At 43.5% G+C, this 19,259-nt stretch overlaps 1 protein-coding gene and 1 pseudogene across 3 annotated transcripts in view; both read left to right on the plus strand.

The window, feature by feature from the left end:
• The window catches only part of NTM (neurotrimin), a 959,556-nt gene that overhangs the window by 12,366 nt on the left and 927,931 nt on the right, over positions 1-19,259 (plus strand).
• LOC112135652 (U6atac minor spliceosomal RNA) lies at positions 2,248-2,362 on the plus strand (annotated as a pseudogene).

A 19,259-nucleotide genomic window follows, 5' to 3' on the forward strand; every position in this document is an offset into this window, starting at 1 on the left:
ATTCCATAAGACCTTGCCTATCCTTGCTCACAGATGATCTTCCCTAAATGATCTTTTTAAACACTTAAAACTTTATTGCCCCTGTGTCCATTGTTTAAATCCATTGAGATTATTTTTGGATCCCGATGAGATGTCTTCATCAGCTTTTTGTTATCTCCAAATGATACAGACATGGCATCTCCACATCATTGAATCTAATGATAAAAGAGCAACATAATTGATCTGAAAGCATGACCAGGTGCTTACTTACATTTATATTTCATCCACTTCAGAATTATTTGTTCAGACCATACTAGGTATTAGGCATACACAACAACAAGGCAGGCATAGTTCCTGCACTCGGTTAAATAGACAAGTGACCACCACGTGGTAAGTGCTAGGATAAAAGCAGGTCAGTTTGCTATGGCAGCATTTGGGAGACTTTTCAGGACAGGAAAGTTCTCTGGAAGGAAGATATGTTCAAACTGAGAGATAAAGGTGAATAGATTTAACCAGGTGAGAGGAGACATGAGTGTTACAAGTGGAAGAAACTGCATATGCTAGTGTCTACAGGCAAGAGAGCATGGTAGGAGTTCAGGATTCTGAAATCAAATATGGCTAGATTGAGTGTGTTTGTATGGGGTGATGGGAGGAGGAATGTAGGTGGAAAGACAAGAGGTATATGTAGAGAGGTAGGTAGAGGTCAGGGCTAGAACTGTTTTCATTGAAGATTTTATACTGAGGGAAAAGGGTGCATGGAAGCCTTGTATGCCTGAGAGTAACATGACCACACTTGCAGTTGTAGTGGCCAAACAACATGATTTGGGTTAGTTGAAAATGGTAACTAGACCACCACTCTAGTTACAATATGGGAAATGAATTGAAGTTGGGCAAGACTAGAGGAAAGGGAGCCTCCTAAGGGACGTTGCAACCAGTTAGGCATGAGGTCACCAGAGTGACAGTTGCAGAGAAGGAGAGACATGGGGGTATTCAAAAGTTGTGGAGGTAGAAGGGTTAAGACTTGGAGATGGACGGGGAAGAAGAGGATAAGTAATAAAGAAAGTGTAAGAGGACTTCTGTAGTGAATGGCTTAGAGGTGGGTTTTAGAGAGATAGTAATTAATGCAATTTGGGTCATGATGGGTTTAACAGTAGCTTTCCAATATGAGGTTAGCTAGATGGATCTGAAACTCTGGGTATGAACAAAGACAGTCTTCAACACAGATACAACTAATTACCCAGGGAGAGAGTAAGGAACACATAAAAAAGAATTGAGGGCAAGCACTAGTCTTTAAAGGCTGGGAGGAGAAGGAATCTGGGAAAGCAGATTGACAAAAAGTGGACAAATACATAGGAGAAAAATCTGGAAAGCATGAGGCCATCAAGGCCAAATGATGAAAATTTGAGGAAGGCAGGAATGTCAGCAGTGTCAAATGTTTCTAAGGGATCAAGGGAGATTATACTTTGTTGCAATAATCTCTTCCAGGTTCTTGGGGATAACAGTTTTGTGGGGCGGAGCAATGGGGGGGGATACAAATAGAAGAAGTGGAGTCAGAAAATGAGTGTAATTATTTCAAAAGGTTTTCTATTTAAAGAGAGAGAGAGAGAGAGTGAGATGGGCAGGGGCCAGGGAAGGAGAGGCAAGAAGGAGGATGTGGGGATGGCTGGCCAGGTGAGGCCCTCAGGGAATACAAACAGGTGGGAGGAGTGGTGAATCCTGAGAATGGGTACAGAAAGGAGTCTTGAAGAAGAAAGACTGCTTCCATTACTCTTTAGAGTGAGGAAGGAGAGAAGTGTTTGAGAATATGCATTATGATTAGATTCAGCTGCAAATGACAAAAATGATGCAATTAGAGTGGCTTAAATAACATAATCTGTATCCCTCTGGTTATGGAAATACTCTACTTTGTCTGTTCATGGCTAGGAGGTGTTCCCCAAACTCAGGCACCCAGGCCTTTCTGCCATCTGACCTGTTGCACATGGCCTTGCCTCCATGGTCTAAGGCGGCAGCATCTGTGTGCCAGAGTGGAATGAGGGAGAGATGAAGAAGAGGCAGGAGGTACCGGGGCATTGCCCCTTGCAGATGCTCCTGGAGGCCATCACATGGCATCCTTGCTCACCTCCTCTTGGCCAGGACTCAGCCACATTGCCACACCTAAGTAGAAGAGCCTGTGGGAAACTCACAATCCCCTCTGGATGATCACATGCCCAGACAAAGTCAGGGGCCTATCACCATGGAAAGAGGAATGGACATTAAGAAACTATTGGTGTGTCACATGAAAGGAGGAAAAAGTAGTATTCCCTTGATAAGGATGGAAGAGGCCCTCAAGTCCATAGGGTACACATATGGTTAAGGCATTGCCACCATAAAGGCATGATGTTTCAATATCACTAGTCATTAGGGAACCACAAATGAAAACCACAATGAGGTACAACTTCACACCCATTAGGATATTGCTGATGAAATAAGAAAGGAAAATAAATATTGGTGAGGATGTGGAGAAATTGAAACACTTGTGCATTGCTGGTGGGAATGTAAAGTGATGCAACCACAGTGGAAAGAGTTTGGGGGTTTCTCAAAAAGCTAAACAGGCTGGGCTCAGTGGTTCATGCCTATAGTCCTAGCACTTTGGGAGGCTGAAGCTGGAGGATTGCTTAAGCCCAAGAGTTCATGACCAGCCCAGGCTGGGCAATAGAGAAAAATTCCATCTCTACAAAAAAATTTTTTTTAAATTATCCAGGCTCAGAGGTGCACACCTGTAGTCCCATCTACTCAGGGGGCTGAAGTGAGAAGATTGCCTTGAACCCAAAAATTCAAGGCTACAGTGAGCTATGATTGCACCACCACACTCCAGCCTGCAGAGCAGAGCAAGACTCAGTGTCTAAACAAAGAAAAATAAAACAGAACAACATTAAACATACTAAATCAGTCAGTGAATTGGAAAAAAATCAGCTAAACATGGAATTACCATATGACTCAGCAATTCTATTCCTGGGTATATATTCAACAGAATGGAAAGCAGGGCCTCAAACAGGTATTTATACATCAATGTTCATAGCAGCATTATTCACAGTAGTGAAGGCAGAAACAACCCAAGTGTCCATCATCAACAAATAGATAAACACAATGAGGTCTATGCATAAATGGGTATTATTCAGTCTTAAAAGGGAAGGCAATTCTGACACATGCTGCAGCATGGATGAACTTTGAAACCATTATGCTAAGTGAAATGAGCCAGACACCAAAGCACCGATAAGGCATGATTCCACTTACACGAAGTACCTAGGGTAGGCAAATTCATGGAGAGGCTATCAGGGGCTTGCAGGAGGAGGGAAACAGGGAGTGATTTAATGGTCACAGAGTTTCTGTTTGGGATGATGAGAAAGTTCTGGAATGAATGGCGGTGATAGTTATATAATATTGTAAACATATTCAATGCCACTTAATTATGGTTAAAAGGGTGAATTTTATTTCATGCATATTTTACTAGAATAGACAAACGAAAATCAACAAAAGAGATAATCAGCTGTCTGTGGCATAGGAAGGAGGTAGGTAAATGTGTAAGCTTGGTGGCAGGAAGTTAAAGGAGTTTGCATTTGCTGGCTTTTATTTGCCCTGAGTATAATGCATAGGTGTTTGCACACACCTATGTCCAGGTCCACATGCTTGTGTCCATACACCTGCAGCCTGGTTTTTCCAAGAAAGCAAAAAGGACTAAGCTAGTTGCTTGTGTAATGAGAGAGACAGCTGATGAGTGAACCAGAGAATCCTGTGCAGTATTAATCACTTTTCCCTCATGCCACTGTCTTTTCTCTGGACTTTAAATAAAAATGTAATCTACCCCCGTCTTCTTTCTTTATCCCTTTTTTTGATTCTGGTCCTACCATTTAGGGCCATCTCCCAAACATACCCAGAGCTCATCACTTACTCCTTTCTTGCATTGCCTTTTTAAGGAATTAAAAAGATATGTTTTTATCTTTACAAATTACAAAGCTTATTCATATCAAATACATTTCTTAATCTCCACATCAATCAGAATATCCTTTCTCATCCCAGTCTATCACTAACTTTAGGAGCTGAGTTTTTTCCCCAAGCCCTTATTTTCCTCATCTTTCAGATAGGATATATGGATTTCCTTGGAAGGTAGTTTTCACATTTAACTGAATTAACTGTGTGAAAACTTTTGGCACTCAATTCATATTGCAAAATTAAAAGCAAATGTTTTTGAAGCTCGCTGACAGCACAGGTACTCATGACTGGACCTCCCTATCAAAGTCATCTGCTTCCCTCTCTTGGCTCTCTCTCTCTCTCTCCCTCTCTCTCTTGCTCTGTCCCCAGCACTCCCCTCTTCACTCTGCTCCATCGCCCCAGCAAACACTGAACACTGGTGCCCTTCCACAGCTCCATACCTTTGCAGGAGCTGCTCTCTAATGAGAATGTTCTTCCTGCAGGATCAGGACAGTGGAACACTGTACATTCCCATCTTAGTTATGAGTGATGATGGAGTAAATAAGACCAGGAAAAGAATTTAAGAGGCTGAGAAAGGAGAACAACAATAGCAGAAGAGGGTGCCTTTAGTTAACAACAAAGTATTATATATTTCAAAATAGCTAGAAGGCTTGAAATGTTTCTCCCACATAGGACCGTTGTTTGAGGTGATGGATATCCCTGGCACCTTGATTTGACCATTACACATTCTATGCATGTAGCAAAATATCACAGGTACCCTATAAATATGTACAAATATTATGTATCAATAAAAACATTTGTAAAAAGAAAATACATCTGAAATCCACTCCCCCCTTAAAAAAAAAGGAGAACAAAAGTTTGTTAAGACTGACTCCAACCTATCATTTTTATACTTAGCCTTCCTGGGGACCCCGGTTTCTAATCTGCCCTGGGAAAAGAGAAAGGAGTCTGTGACACCTAGCATCATTAGACCAGGACTCTCCAAGTGTGGTCTCCAAATCAGAAAGTATGGGGCCGGACCCCAGCAATCTGTGTGTCAAGAAGCCCTTCAGGATATTCATCCTAAAATTTGAGAACGATTGATTTAAAGGAGTGTGAAGACTGAACGTCCGGAGCTCTTTCTGGAAGGGCCACTCCCAGGGCTGGACATGTGGAAGAGGAAGCAGCAGCATAGACCCTGCCTCCTGGGAGGGGCCTCAGTGTCTCTCGAATACGCTCACCTTAGAAAAAAAATCCTTTAAGCCACCGCGACAGAGGAGGCTTGGTGGTGTGTAAGCCGTATAAATATGTACATTCACTTATCTATGTAAGTACATATAGATTCCCTTTGGCTAGGGCTGCCAGATTTAGCAAATAAAAATCCAGGACACCAGATATATTTAAATTCCTGGTCAACAAATGATTTTTATTATGCAGAGCACATACTAATACTAAAAGACATTTGGGGTTTTTTTTTTTTTTTTGCAATTCAAATTTAATTGGGCATCTTTTTCTTGTTTTTAGCAGGCATCCTACCTTTTGCCCGTAAGTATTAGGTACATAGTGGAAATAGCCTGATCAGAATCAGTGTCTAAAAGGTAGAAGTGGGTTTTAATGGCCTATTTATTTACATTTTAATAGGAATGTGTATGAGTTGGCAGGGAAGAAAAAGAATGCTGCTCTTTCTGGCTCATTGTATTATTTTAAGATCTGTATTTGGGGAAACAGAAAGCAAGGGAGAGAATATAGGGAGAAGGATGGTGGTTGGCCTGGAGTGGTGGCTCCCGCCTGTAATCCCAGCACTTTGGGAGGTCAAGGCCGGTGAATCACTTGAGGTGAGGAGTTTGAGACCAGCCTGGCCAACATGGTGAAACCTCATCTCTACTAAAAATACAAAAATTAGCCGGGTGTGGTGGCACGTGCCTGTAATCCCAGCTAATTGGGAGGCTGAGGCAGGAGAATTGCTGGAACATGGCAGGCAGAGGTTGCAGTGAGAAAAGATCATGCCATTGCACTCCAGCCTGGGTGACAAGAGCAAGACTTCATCACAAAAAAAGGAAAACGAAAGATGGTGGTTGAAAGTAGCCCACATGCCAGCAAGTCCTCCCTCTAGTCAAATAACTGAGCACCTATCATGGGCCAGGCCCTGATTCACATGACCCTGAGCGAGATAAGCAGCAACGCTCTAGGAGGTTGAGCTCCCTGCCTCGGGCCTGGCTCCTGGGCAGGTTTCCTGCAGCCACCCCTTACCTGCCCCAGGTGACAGGATGCCACCTCAGAGGGTGGGACCTTGATGCTGTGGCTGGGCAGTGAATGACAAGCTTCCTAATGAGATGCAGCTGGGGGAGCGGCTTGCTGACAGAACAATTTGCCGGTGCCCAGAATATCCGCCCAGCCTCTGCAAAGCGGTACCCTGGCGGGCGTCAGGAGAAATTTCAGGATTTATCATTCGCCTTGGTGGCAGGTGTGCTGTGAGCCGCCCTGCTTCCCGCTGTGCTTTTCTAGACCTGCAGACTGGATGGGCAATCCACCCAGGCTTCTAGAGCCTCGGGAAGAACGTGTAAAACTATTTCCTGTTTTTTCCTCCTGCTGATCAGCTTGTGTTTATGTAAATGACTGGAAAAGCAGTTTTCGGCTTATTTTCACAGCTTAAGGGCTTCGTGAGAAGCTTATTATTGAAAAATTAGAAACTGAAAGCAACTTCTTAGACAATGAAATAGCAACCCAGAGACTGTGTGTGTAAGGCTGGGTGTGCTGTAACTGGCTGCGTTACAAATAGGAACTCCCCTGGGATTCAGTAATCAAACACGTGGCAACAGGTTGTCTGTTTCAACAGAGAGTGAGTAATCAAAGGAGATTTGCAGTTAATCCAAATATAACAGAGAAGCATCCAAGGGAAGCCCAGGAAAAGGAGACTAGAAGGGTGAGGGGTGGATGAGGCCAGAGCTTCCTGGTTTGGAGTTCCAGATGCAACAGAGAGAATTGGGAGAGGGGCAGCAGGTTGATCTCTCTGAGTGCTTGTGTTGGTCCATTTGCGTTGCTATGAAGGAATACCTGAGACTGGGCAATGTACAAAGAACAGAGGTTTATTTGGCTCATGATTCTGCAGGCTGTATTAGTGTGGCACAAGCACCTGCTCAGTTTTGGGTGAGGCCTCAGGAAGCTTTTAGTCATGGCCAAAGAGAAGGGGCGCTTTCATGTCACATGGTGAAAGAGGGAGTGAGAAAGAGAGGAGAGGGAGGTGCCATGGTCTTTTAAACAACCAGCTTTCCAGTGAACGAGAATCCATTACTTTGAGGAGGGGACCAAGCCATTTATGAGGGATCTGCCCCCATACCCAAACACCTCCCACCAGGCCTCACCTCAACACTGGAAATCACATTTCAACATGAGATTTGGAGGGAGCGGACTATCAGCAATGGAGGAACAAGCTGCACAGAGGAAGGGGAAACTGAGGCTTGGCTACACATTGAAGCAAGCCAGAAAAATAACCTGAGCACTTGGCCCTTACACTTGACCAGTGATGTAAAATTTGGGAGGAATTAATTAGCATTCATTGATTTACTTCAAAATCCTGAGTCCTACAGTGGATTGAGGTCGGGGTGGAGAAGGACTTGCTCCATCTCGATGGGCTAGAAAGAAGAAAGTGGTGCAGGCCTGGGAGACAGTGGTACCCATCAGCATTTCAGGGAGACACTTTAGTTTGCATGTGTATCTCTGTGGTTCTCAAAATGTGGTCCCTGGCTGGCAGCATCAGGGTCCCCTGGTGCTTGTTAGCAATATGAATTCTCAAGCCCCACCCCCAGAGAGCCCTCTGACTCTGGACCTCTGAGAGGATGCCCAGCAATCTGTGGATCAAGAAGCCCTCTGGATGCTTTTGATGCGTACCTCAGTTTGAGAACCACCAGCAGACCTGGTTAACTGGCTAGAGGTACCAGGAGGTGCTCACTCAGGGTTCCTATGTGGGCTTGTGTGTGAACTACTACAGCCAGTCCCGGGTGAGGTCCTGGAGAATTCTGTGCTGATCCATCTGTCTTGATCTTCCTAACCACACGGGGCTGCGGGGAAAGGCACCTTTACTACACGTGTACTACTACCATGCGCCAGGCACTGCTAAATGTTTCATGCGTGATATTTGATTTAATCTTTCCCTCATCCTTGTGAGGTAGGGGTTGTAGATAGCATTTTAGTGCTGAGAATATTTGAGTTCAGAAAGGACAACTTGCCCAGGTCTCTATGTTTCCTGAGCTTGTACCCTTATTCGTTCTCACATGGCTTCTCTGCCACATACCTCTCTGTCCCCACATGCTTTCGGTGCCACCTACACAAAGCAACTACCAGCCTGGCAGGGCCCCAGCTCTCCGCTGCCAAGCTTGGCCCTCCCCGCCCCACTCCTTGCCTCATGTTAATTTCCCACCTGAGTACTGAGTACTTTATAAATAGCAAATCTAAAATGAATTTTCTACCAGCGATCATTAGCTCCCTTGACATCCATTAAACATTCTCGCAAGCAGAGTGAAGTGACAAAAGGGATTGATTTTTACAGTATGCTTAATAGGGGAAAAGAAAGAAAGGTGTTGACAAGTCTTTTTTTTTTTTCTGTCCTGATATCACCAGGAATTTGAAATCAGTCAAATGACTTTTATCTGAAAAAAAAAAAAAAAAGAAGAAGAAGGCTAGGATTGGGTGCGGGAGGAGAGGTTTGGGAGACGGAAACAGGCTCCCACCACCCTGTGCGGCTCATTTCTGCACCCGTGACAGGTAAACATAAAGTTAGTTACCTAGTGCCAGCCACCAAGATGAATATGTCAGATTTAATGCTTCAAAATATATAGGGTCCAAGCCAGGGAGGGAGTGGGGGGGAGTGGAGGAGGAAAGAAGGCTGGATTAAAGGAGAGGGAAAATAACCAATTTTCTGCTGAAACTATTGGAAGAATAAATGTGTTGATGCAATAGTTGAAGTCAGAGAAGGCTGGCATATGAGGCACTGTAGCTGAAAATTTAACTTTGATTTCAATTTTCATATTTGTCAGCAATAATTAGATTCAAGAAATGTTTTGCCACTGTTCTAAAATACTAATAAGTAGAGGCCTTTGTAGTTTGGTTAATGGAGTCTTTTTTCCTAGTGGTCTAGGAAAATTCCATTAAAGCAAAAAGTCATACTATATTACAGTGTTTCAATATACATTGACTCTGCTGCTGCGGTGATATCATCCCAGGGATGGGAGTCCTCTGTGCAACCACAGAGCCCCTGACAGGGAAGGGGTTGGGGCTTCATAGGCCTTAGCTGTCTATCATTTCAGACCTGCGCAGACCTCCCTGGCTCATGGGTGAGGGTAGGGGAGAGAGAAGAGCAAATTCAATAAAGCCTCGCCTTGGGAAGGATGTGTTTTATAAGCATTGCCTCCTGGAGCAGGAGGAGTTGATGGGCTCCTGCCTGAGGAGAGGAAGCACTTTCCCTGCTCTCCCCAGTCTGGACGCCTGTTGTCTGTTCCTTTAATGAAGAAGCTCCACCCAGTGGCAGATTCTACATGCACTCCTCCTCCCAAGCCTCAGCCTGCTCTGAAAGTCTGGAAGGTTGCTTTCTTTTGAGATCAGAATTTGATTAAGAGCACCAAGGTCTATTATTTTTGATTGGCTTTTCCCTGGAGTGCCTGTGCATCTCTGATATCTCAGGTAACTCCCTGCAGGGCAATATGGGGTGGATTGGGCTTCACCTGCTTTAATGTAGAGGTAAGTGGAGGGTTAAGTGTATTGTACCCACACACTCCAGAGAGTCCCTGTGGATGAGGGAAGACCTGGGGCATCCTCATCTCCTTGCTACCCTACTTTCCACACCACTCCCCTGCCATCAGGGATTAATAATCACATGCTGGGCTTATTCAGATGGGCTCTCTCTGTCTGGAACGCCCTCTCGTAAGCAGGCTGCTGCTGCAGCCACCTGTTAGCCCATCTCCATGAGTCCAGGGAGCTCAAGGACCCTGCTCTCAATTGTCCTTCCCAAAACTCTGAAGTGGATCCCCAGACTGGGATGCCAGTCCTTGCCAAAAGAAAGCCCCGTGGGCCTGTGAGATCTCACCCACCTCCCCACACACGGGCTCCTTCCTGTCAAATTGTGCTCTTCTTGACATAGTAGTAGAGAGACTTGGAATTGACTAACCCTAAACCATAAATGGAAAGTGATGGAGGAATGGACAGACGGCAGGTGAGGGGAGGAGGGTCCCACCAGGACTGCCACCTAGGACTGGATAAAGATGACTTGCAGAAGCCACGCAAAGCAAAAGGGAGATCACGCCCATTCCATGAGTGCAGGGCAGCAACCTCCCACCCCTCCCTGTGCTCATCCCTGGGTGCTTCTTTCCTGGCCCCGTGCCCTCCCCTTGCTGCCCCCACCCCCACCTCCCAGGGTGAACAGAGAGGGAGGGCCTGTACTTCTTCCCAACAGCGCAAAGACCTACCTTTGGCCCATGCCTCTCTCTCTCCACTCCTCCTTCCTCCCCTCTTTCCCCACCAATCGCTGCCTAGCTGCAGCTTCACTTTTCTCTAGTGGCATGTGCCAGATCTTATCCCTGTGAAGCACTTGAGGATGAAAGAAGGAAGGGGATATTAAATCCACCAGTGATACACGCAATTGGGAGAGGCTTTTGTTGTGTCATTTCCTACCTCCTTCAGCCTATTAAGCAAACAAAAGTGCTTGTGGAATGAGAAATGTAAATGGCCAATGCAAGCCGATTAATCCTAGATGTACAATTCCATTAATAAGGACGCTTTTTAATAGGCGGCTCTGGCAGCAACAGCAGGCAGGCCAGGAATTGATGTATTCTCTGTAATTGTATTGCAACTAATAGGATATGAAGAAAATTGTACCGGAGAAGCAGGTCTTTCAACACGATTTTCCAATCAGCTGAAATAATGACTTGCAGGGGAAAGCCTTGAAAAGGAATGACACACACAAAAATACAACATCATCCAGAAGTGTCCATGATTCCCAGTCCCAGCTTGAAGCTTCTTTCTTTCTTTATCCCCTGACTTCCCTCATTTCTCTCTCTACTCCACTCTCGTTCTTCATCTCTTCTTCCCCATAGGTAAAGCCAAGACCCAGAAGAGTCTGGTCATCTGTGGAGGGTCTTCCAGGGAGATTCCCCGCCCCTGCCCCCCAGGCTTTTGCCTGTCTAGGCCCCTCACTGGATGAGATTGCTTGGTCCACCTTTTGAGAAGTCAGAGCGGGAAGGAGAGAGGCTGGGTGCTCTATGGAGAGAAGACTGAGTAGGGACTCAGTGTCAGCCCTTCTACTAATGCTAGTTGTTGAGTGACTTTGGAGCCATGCCTTCACCTCTCTGGATTCTCATCTGAACGAACCTTCCAGCCCCAAAATGCAGCAGCTCTGAGTGCATTTTCAAAGATCAGGCTAGGAGAAAAGCTAGCATCCTTTCACTTCAGGACCAAGAAGGCTATCTAAGAAGAAGAGGCCTTTTCTAAAGGGGTGTCCTCATTATCTGAACGTCCATCTACTGAGAGGCCCTGCAGAACTCAGGCATCTCAGCATTGAGCTCAGCTTTGGAAATCAGGCCTGTGTGCATGCTTAATCATGGATAAGTTGGTCAATTCACTTCTTCCTTCAACAAATATTTGCAAGGTGCCAATGGTGCACTAAGGTACTGTTCTAGGTTCTGGGAATGAAGCAGTAAATAAAGCAGGCAAAACAGAAATCAATCCTTGCCCTCATGGTGCTTGCAGTCTATCGAGTCAGCAACACTTTTGGTGAGCCTAACAGCTTGGGTGTTAGGCACAGGACTTTTCTCTGAGACTACTTAGGAATGGGAACTAAAAGCCCCTCTGCTGTTGTTTACTTGGCCAAGGGGGCAGTGGGAGTCAGGCTGCCTTCACATGGCCCCTGCCAGCACCTCTCAGTCCTGCTCTCAGCCTCTGCTGGTCACTGGGTCTCTGTCCTGCCCATTTGTGGTGGACTTTGACCCTTCCTTGGTCACAGGCTGGAGAGTAAATATAAAAAGAAAAGGCAAAGCACGTTTCAGTTGAAGTCCCCAAGGAAACTGATATGATTGCTGAACAGAAATGGTTCCAATAAGGGCAGAGAGGAATATTGCTTTTATAGCTTTTGGGACATAAAACATTTAGAAAATGTGATTGACTGGCAGGGTCTAATTTATCATTTATCTCATTCCCTCTGCTCTCACACTCTCTGTCTTGCTCCCCACAACACCCAGGCAGACACTCACGTGCAAACTTTTTTCTCTCTTTTTTCTTTCCTTTCTTCTTCTGTCTCTGAGACTTGGATTTATCATCATTCCTTTAAGCAGGAGCACTCCTGTGGCTATTTATAATTAATGCTCAGAAACTTGCCAATCCATTTAATGACACTAGCAGGTCATGGCCCCCTTATAGCTCTCCATTAATCATCATTAGAACAGCTCTGAGTTTTTACATTCTTTTTAAATGTTAATTCACCTCTGTAATGCTCCTTTTAGTTAAAACTGTAAAGGGAGAAGTGGCTGGTGTCTCCATGCTGCACGCCTGGGAATGGCGTGGTGGGGTTGATAAAGTCTGGCTGATTTCCTCTGTTCTTTTTCTCCTCTGAGCCCTGTCCCTGCTCCCAGATGTCGACCCAGTTTATTCTTTGGTTGCCTAGATTTATCTTTTAAAAAACACCCAGTGGCTTAAAGTTCTGGGCAAATAAACATATTTGAATACCTTTGGACTCCGAAGGCTCAAGCAACAACCTGTGAGAAGTTCTTGGCTTACCCACTAAGACCCAGGGTCCTGACGTGGCAGTGCAGCTCCTAGAGGTGAGGGGGCAGAAAGGGTTCCGGAGGTGAGCAGGGTCTAGATCTGTTCATGCGATTTCCCAACACTCAAGGGCAGGCTCCAGAAAAGCAGGTAAAAAGCAGTCAGGTAAAGAATTATCTTTCTTTCTATCAGGAGAGCTGACCACTTGCTTCATTTTTGCTACTGATGGGCAATGAGACTGGGCAAAACATTCAACCTCCTTCCTCACCTACAAAATGGGGTCCATATCTGTCATTTCCAATGATAAAGGTTAAATCTATAAAATATTAACTGGCATTGAAATCATCCTGGACTTTTAAAACTGATCTCAGTGCCAGGCGTAGTATTAGTGTCATTCTTGCCCTTCTCTGCCACCTTCCTATGCACAGCTCGACCTCCAGCTCTGCAGCCTTCATCCTTGTGGATGTGTACACCTTCACACCTCTCGGTCTGTTGCTTTTAGATCATATTTCACCAGCCATAAAAGTATATTTTGAATCATTAAAACAAATGTGTTGAAAGAAGTTAAATTAAGAATGGGGAACATACGGCTGGGCACCGTGGCTCACACCTGTAATCCCAGCACTTTGGGAGGCCGTGGCAGGTGGATTACTTGAGGTCAGGAGTTCGAGACCAACCGGGCTAAGATGGTGAAACCCTGTCTCCACTAAAAACACAAAAATTAGTCGGGCACTGTGGTTGGCAACTGTAATCCCAGCTGCTCGGGAGGCTGAGGCAGGAGAATTGCTTGAACCCGGGGGACGGAAGTTGCAGTGAGCTGAGATCACGCCACTGCACTCCAGCCTGGGTGACAGAGTGAAATTCTGTCTCAAAAAAAAAAAAAAAGGTGGGGGGGAGCATAAATGTGAACATCAATTCTGTTATTGATTAGCTGTGCAACTCTGGGAAGCTCACGTCACCAATCTGGGCCTCATTTCCCTTACTTCTGGACTCAATATTTTTAAGACACCATGATCTAGTAAATGCTGTGATTTTATTGCTTTCCTGTGAGTCTTCCCAAGGGGCTATGACAGTGACTCAGGAATAACTGGGAAAAAGTGGTCCTGTTTTGACCATCTGAGCTCTTAATTTTTCTTGTCTTGTCAAGTGACATGCCCCAGAGTTGAGTGCTGTAACAAAAGCAAACACAAATATATGAGGAAAATAGACAAGATATTTTTAATTCATTTTTGACTCACTGTCTCATTTTTCTAGGCATAATCCATCTTCATGTTAGGCCTTTGGAACCATACACTTGAATTTACTTTCAAGGCTGCCTGAAATCTACATGTTCAGCTGAGAGGACCCCTCAGGGCCAACTAGATACCAGATGCCTCATCAATTTTATCATTTTATCTTTTTAAGTACTCCTTCAAAATAGCTTAACCTCATTTTATACAAGGGTAAACTGAGGCTTTAAGAGGTAATGTGGCTAGTCTGAGGCTGATGTATTTTGTAGTTTTCAAGGTCATGGGTCAAGTCTAGCTCTCCTGAATTGAAGCTCAGCTTCTAATTTTGTATTATTTCATCTTGCTTTGCCCACTCCCATAGCTTTCTTTGGGTGGGCATGAGGCAATACACCTTGAATGAAATAAAGACATGTCCTATCAGTTCTCCTGTTCTGTCATGAGTTATAACTAGTGACCTCTGATTTGGACTAGCAACTTCCTTTCCTGAGTTTATCCTTCATTGTGTTCAAGTTCCCTTCGGCATCAGGATGTATAAATGGGCTTCCTGGGGGTTTTCTATAAGAAAGCCCACCAGCCATGCCTTCTCTTTTCCAGTCTTTGTACCTGTCCCCAGTTCTTACAGGGACAGTCATACTCATCTCTCCCTTCCCTGCAGAGCACCGCTGATAGTCTAAGTAGACACGAGTCCCCAAGCTGGGCTTCGGCCATCTGTCTGCCCTTCACTTGAGAATGCAATAAAATCTGCTTGACAATTATGTCAGTACAAAGGGCAGAGAGGACTGCATGTCAAAAAGCTGTGTAAAATTTATTCTTTCAAAGGTTGTATCAAGAATATTCTGGCCAAAAAGAGCTCTAATAGCAAGTGATCACTGTGTCATCTGCCTCTTTTTCACATAGCTACTTTCCCCTATTAGTGGATTTATGTTAGTTCTGCTTGGTACTAAGTTAATAACAATAAGACCTTATAATAATGTAGCATCGCATATGTTTGAAAGGGCTTTCACAAATCTATTATATCATCAAATCTTCATGACTGCAGTTGGATTTTAGAACTGAAAGAGCTTTAGAAAATATTTAACCCAACATTCTCAGCTGATTATTTTTGATGTATTTTGTTTAGCTTAAGTAATGTATCTTTATTAAATATAATTTGGAAACCATACAAAAGAAGCTTTAAAAAGATTTAAAGTCACTCATGCACAATGACATTTAATGTATTTTTTTTATAATTTTTTCTTATTCTCTGCCATGGTTTTTATTATATAGTTATAATCATATCATTTATATCTCTTTTTTTTCTTTTAAGAATAGATTAGAAACAATTTTCCATGTCGTTACATAGTATTAGTGAACATCATTTTAATTGGTTTCATTATATTACATCAAGTAGATGTACAATACCACTGCACTATGTTTGGACATTTATGTTGTTCTAATTTTTTGCTGTTGTAAATAATGTTTCAGTGAACATCTCCATGATTATGACCTTATTCCACTTTTATGATTATTTCCTTACACACGATCACTATAAATTCTATTACCACAAATACTCTTACTTTACTCAGGGGAAACTGAGGCATGGAAAAACAAAGTGATCCCAGACCCCACATTCAGGTGGAAAAACAACACAGACCTCAAGTGAGATCTTTTGTCTCTTGTTTTCACATTACTTCTATTATATATATAATGGTTCTCAGAATTTCTAAACAAAAGGCTTGAACATTACATGAAAGTAATTTTATTTTTAGTACCCAGTGGTTGAGAAAAAATTACAATAAAAACTGCAATAAGTCTTGTAGCACCTGTATACAATGTGTATGCAATTAAACACGGCAGCATTCATATGTATTTGGAAGCAGTGCAAACAGTGCACGTGGAGAGAAATGCATTGAAGCTGCCGACAACACTTCATGTGCATATGGACCCTAAATCCCTTTTAAAACTCCTCTCTTTGCCTCACACCCCAAACTCAGGTCCATTGTTCTTTAAAAAGAAAGCATCCTTCGTTTGGTGCCAGGATGTTCATTCCAAGCTGGAATCCGTGGGAACCATACTTATCTCCCTTTGAACCTCTCCTGCCCTGAATTTACAGGGATAGCAAGCGTAGTAGAAGAGAGATGGACTCACTATTCTGAATATTGAGAGTTGGAATAGTCCTGCAGTGAGATTGATGTACAGACATCAGGGCTCTACAACCCAAAAGAAGAGTCTCCAGTAACAACAGTAGTTTAAATTTGCTGACTGCCTACTAGGTGCTAGGTACAACCCCAGTTGCTATGTATGGATTGTATCTGTTCATTTTTACAAGATTGCTATATTTGTCACAGTTTCACAGATGAGGAGACTGAAGAGGGTAGTCGAACTGACACAGAAACTGAGTGATAGGGTGGGGCTTTGAGCCCTGGAAGTGTGGCTGCTAATCCTATACTCTTACCCTCAGCACACAGAGCCCCTCACCCAGTGTCCCAGACATTTGAGAAGAGGTGTGATGAGGCCGGCCATGGTGCTCATATGGTCAGCTCTTGCTCTAATCCTTAGCACCCATTTGGAAGCCAGTTATCGGGAAAGCACAATGTAGGACTCTTGGGACTCTGCACCTGACTGGCTGGCTTTCCAAGATCACTGAGGTGGCTCTTCCTCCAGCATAGAAATTGATGGATGGTTATCCAGACAGCAACCTCTTTTGTCCATGGGCTTGGTGCTCTGTCATGACGGGAAAAGTAACTATGCACAGATCATGATTATGGTATTAGATTGGGTACACATGAAATTGCTAATATGCACCTATTTTGATGTATGAAAATATCATTTTCATGAGATTCATCCTAATTTATGCTATGTATGGGGCCGGATTGCCCTAACATCTCATCATTGATTGGTAGCATGTTGTAATAATGAAAGAGAGATAGATATCTAGCCACCCGACCCACCCCCCATCAGCGTAAGGAAGCCAAGAAGGGCCCCAGTAAAGCTGAGAGCATTGGAGGATGACAAGGCTGTAAATGAATGGACAGGACATCACCTGTCCTTTCTCTCCAATCTCTCTTTATGTCCCCTCAGTTTACCAGCTGTCCTGAAGCAATTGCAGCTCAGTGTCTGTTCCCACTAGCTTTTGTGAGGGCTCTGCTGGGGCTTTTATCCCTTGTGCTGAAGACCATGCTCATTTTCTCAAACACAAAGCACCAGAGGAGCTCCATCCAAATGCACAATCTTTATTCCTGGACCGTGTCTCTAGTTTAAATTCCTGGAGTGTTGGTCAAAAGCATGGGATTGAGAACTAGAGGGAGCTTGGCTTGAATCCTGGTTCTACCACTTACTGTGTGACCTTGAGCAATTTATTTACTGTCTCTCCCAGCTTTGGTTTTGTCAACTATTAGATGATTTTGATAATTAAAGTCCAGAATAGATGTCAATGTGTTGATGGGCATTGTCGACATGGAACACATGGTTACCTCCTTTTTTTTCTGAATCTGGTGACTAGAATAGATACCAGAAAAGAAAAGCTGAAGTTTCTGTTTTCACAGAGAAACCCTATGTACTGAACTGTAAGCTGATACCTAAGTTCCAGTAAGTATTGATATGCTTATGTGGACAATGTACCAAAGCATTTGAAATGAGGAATGTTTTAGAAAATCTAGGATATGTGTTATTATTTAATCACTCTCCCTTCCTTAAGCTTTGAATAAAACCACTTTTCTTCCTACTCTCTTTGGGTCTAACATTGGGCCTTCTCTGTTTCTGGAGTCTGATACTGAACTTCTTCAACAATACCTTCCCCGCTGCCCCTGCCACCTGCCACACACATACACACACACACAGAAATAGAAAAGAAAAGGAGAGTGAGGCATGCATAGACAGACAGAAAATTTGAGACAAACAGAGAGAGACAGGAGAAGTGGAAAGGAGAGAGCAAGAGATAGATCAAAACACAATCACAAAAGCTAAAAATGTTTAGCTTTTAATAAAAAAAAAAAAAAAAAAAAAAAAAAAAACCACCTAGAGGCCTTAAAAAGCATACCCACACCACACAAAGAATACCCTCTCAGGTCATCTAGCTCATCCCACCAGAGGGCCACATCCCATCAAGAGAGCTGTAGCATTTGAGAAAGTGTCTTTTCACGGTAGACTATTGGGAAGTCTCTTCTTAGTTGTTTCCTTGGGTGAAAACATGGATTTTGAAAACAGGTACACAAGGGTTCGAATCCCTGATGGGCCCTCTGCTGGATATATGATCTGAGCAAGTTATTTAACCTGATTAAATGGAACTGTAATACCTTCTCTTAATGTTGTTATAAGCATAAGTGCAGTAATATGTAGCCATACTTGATACATAGTAGATACTCAATAAAGACATGATTTTAATTTCTGGAATTCAGATGTCCTAGTAGTGATTACTTCTTTCTCTGTCTTCCATTGGATATCCCTTATACACACCTGTGCCCCTCTACTCTCTGAAGATACTAGGCATTTGAAAAAGATGTTCTACTTGAGACTATTAGCATGGTAAACTATTAGAAATCATAAAGAATTTCCTCCAGATAAATTTTATCATTGAAAACTTCTTCATTACCCCATAATTATCCTCATCATTATGGGAGTCAGGCCACTGGAAATATATATATATTTTAATTTAAACTAGGACCTTCACCAAGAGAGAGACTAAACTATGACTAATGGCCACGCTTGGCCTCTTAGTTACAGATGTAGGAGAGACTGTCAGCCATGTCTTGCTCAGCCAACAAAGTCTTGGCAGAAGACACCTTGCTCTGGTGGAATAGCATGCCCTGTGAGCAGGGAGTTATTCTAAGAGAGTTTCTAGATGTAGTGCCAATTCTGGAAAGACAGCTGGCAGGAATTGGGCAAAGGGTCTTCATTGACTTATATGGGTGGGAGCATTTGGCTTCACAGAGCCCTAAGCATAGATTATATTCCAAAAATAATGTTATGGATGCAACACCATGAAAATCACATGTCATGTCATAACCACCATGATGAAATGTTGGATCCATATTTAGCGATTATTGTGGTCTCTGCTATAATACTCAGTTCCTTACACAAGAACTTGTCTAGGACTCAGCAGTTTACACTGAGGTGTTCAGAGGAGCATGGTCAATTGGAGAAAATTGCTTATCTCCCCAAGAAAAAGAAAACTAAGTCATAAAAAAACACAAATATTGGAGAATCCTGCTTGCCCAATGGCCAAATGGGGGTTAGCAGATTAGTTTCCATGGGAAGAGTCAAAGAAACAAGAAACTAAGAGAAAAAGAGGAGTCACACAGAAGATGGACCACATTAATGGGGCCTATAGGAAAACAGCACAAGCCAAGCAATGGGGAGAGCCAGTCCAGCCATCAGCTC

The sequence above is a fragment of the Pongo abelii genome, chromosome 9 (assembly GCF_028885655.2).
Source record: "Pongo abelii isolate AG06213 chromosome 9, NHGRI_mPonAbe1-v2.0_pri, whole genome shotgun sequence".
Lineage (NCBI taxonomy): Eukaryota > Metazoa > Chordata > Mammalia > Primates > Hominidae > Pongo > Pongo abelii.